This window comes from Engraulis encrasicolus, chromosome 24, assembly GCF_034702125.1.
Source record: "Engraulis encrasicolus isolate BLACKSEA-1 chromosome 24, IST_EnEncr_1.0, whole genome shotgun sequence".
Classification (NCBI taxonomy): Eukaryota; Metazoa; Chordata; class Actinopteri; order Clupeiformes; family Engraulidae; genus Engraulis; species Engraulis encrasicolus.
This window is the reverse complement of record NC_085880.1, coordinates 31,974,234-31,976,427: the sequence shown is the minus strand read 5'-3', so window position 1 is coordinate 31,976,427 and position 2,194 is coordinate 31,974,234. Positions and strand designations below refer to the sequence as shown.

The following is a 2,194-nucleotide window of genomic DNA, read 5'->3' as shown; positions in this document are numbered from 1 at the left end:
AACAATGCTTTACATTCACAGTTCAGAGTGACAAAGATCTCACCTCTCTCAGAGCCAGTTCCAGACTGAAAAGAAACAAAACAAAACCCTCTAAATACCCCTCCAATTACCCTCTGATTGGCTAAGCTCCAAATGAACAAAGTACAATGATTGGCTAAAACACAAAAGCTAGGAATTCAATAATTGACAGAGATAGGAGAAATGATAATAACATGATTGGCCAAATACCTGCTGAGCTTAGTCTACCAATGAGAATGCAGTTGGAAAACATTGGACAAGTCCATTAACCAAAATTCATAAACAAAACAAAAACAATATTCAAAGTGAATATTAAAAATGTAAACATTTCTATAACCATTAAAATACATAACAAACATCAGTAAATATTTCTACTTACATTTCCCATCCCCACAGTAAACATAAATTACATAAACATCACGTAAGACAAACACTCACCCCCACAGCGATTAAACTTCCCCTAGTCCAAGGTGGAACTTAAAAACACAGCTCACCCGAGGTGCGCGCTTCCTACGGGGAATCCATGCCAGACGGACCAGGGAGAAATCAGTGTTGATGTGAGTAGCAACAAGTGTGTGTTCGGCAGAAACAAATATTGCAAAGGGATGAAGAGTGAAGCAGAATCAGTGGGCCTCTTACTGTTCGCTAGGGTGTTAACATTAAACTGCATTTAACGGTAAAACTGTTGTGACCGTGAAGAAATGCACACGACACAACTAGGATCTTATCTGATAGCAAAAGTAGATTTTAGTTTTATTTGTATAAGGAAAGAAAAAGTAGAAAAATACAAGTGTCCACGTTCTGGACATAAAAGAGCCTCAAAAGGAAATAAAATGAAAACAACCAGAAAAATACTCTTACAGGGTTGCTCTTTTTATCAAATGAAAACACTCGTCACAGTATACTGCCTCAAAACCCCAGGAGGCTATTCTAAATAGGCGATTACAAAATTGTAGTTACAAAGTAGTTACAAATGCAAGTCTGAACTACTAGCCATCAAATCTGTACCCCATAGTAACCACGGTACAAACGGTAGTGGTGATACTGGAGATGAGAAACACACATTATAACATTAGTACACCACAACCACAGTTCACTCTAGAAAGGTGCTTAACACTTTTGAAGAAAACCTTTTCACTTACTCAATACACACCGCGCCACACCAGCGCGTGATCACTGATCTTTACTTCACCGGACACCGAGGTTCCCTAGGTTGGGTGATACAGTATACAATCCATTTCAGTACTAATCACATCACAGTGTAATACATGGAGATATTCCAAATATTGTGACTTAAGTACTTAACGCCACCATATTTACACGTACGCTTACATGAACTCAACCTTAAATGATATTTACTCGTGGCGAGGCTAGGTTGAGACAGGGTAAACCATGCTGCAGTCAGACAGCAAATCTGCATGTGAATCTAGGTCCATCTGTTACTTAGCGAACTATTTCACATTATCTTCAGTTCAATTCCTCATTTTAACTAAATGTAACAATATATTTTAACTAAATTAATGAACTTACAATCATTCTCGGGAAGATGATTTCGTGTCTCGCTTGCGCTTGCAAGGTTTCCTCATGAACCGTTCACTAAACCGGAAATCCCGCCCCAGCATTAAGTCACTTCCGGTTTTGAATAAAATTAAATCCCAAAATATTGAAACAAAATAAAATCATCAAAAACCTTAAATATGACCCGGTTACACTGTGTTTGTGGTTTGTAGTGTGTGTCGCTATGTTCAAACTCACCGAGCAGATGCTGCTGCCGGTTCAATGGGGAAACATGCAATTAGCTTGCCGGTGTGGCTATCAGTGTGGTGTATGCTGGGTAATGTAGTGTATGAATGCAGGGGGACGCTACATGAAAAATAACAAACGACAGACATGCCATGTCAATTACACGGACGCAAACAAAAACATAGCCGCTATGAACGGGCTTAAAAAGTGTCACTTTTTACAATTAAGTTTTGCAGTTTTGACTGCTTCAAATGCTGGGCTAATAGGCCTACATTGTCTTTCTCCATTGGAAACGGTAAGGGTTCTGGGATGTTATATACACAGTATAAGTCTCCAATGTACATTATTTTCCCTCGGTATTGTGCAGTGTTGACTGTTCCACTGTTCCTCTGTACATTCCCATTCTCCATTTGGGGGTTCGGGGGTACTTTGA

The 2,194-nt window shown here is 39.2% G+C and overlaps 1 long non-coding RNA gene across 1 annotated transcript; it reads right to left on the bottom strand.

Annotated features, from left to right (window-relative positions):
* Window positions 1-793: 793 nt before the first annotated feature.
* Window positions 794-1,702, bottom strand: LOC134441465 (uncharacterized). Its single transcript, XR_010033164.1, has 3 exons — window positions 1,549-1,702; window positions 1,161-1,226; window positions 794-1,062 (listed from the first exon to the last, which is right to left on the bottom strand). It is a non-coding gene; the product is annotated as an uncharacterized LOC134441465 (long non-coding RNA).
* Between the last annotated feature and the right edge of the window lie 492 nt (window positions 1,703-2,194).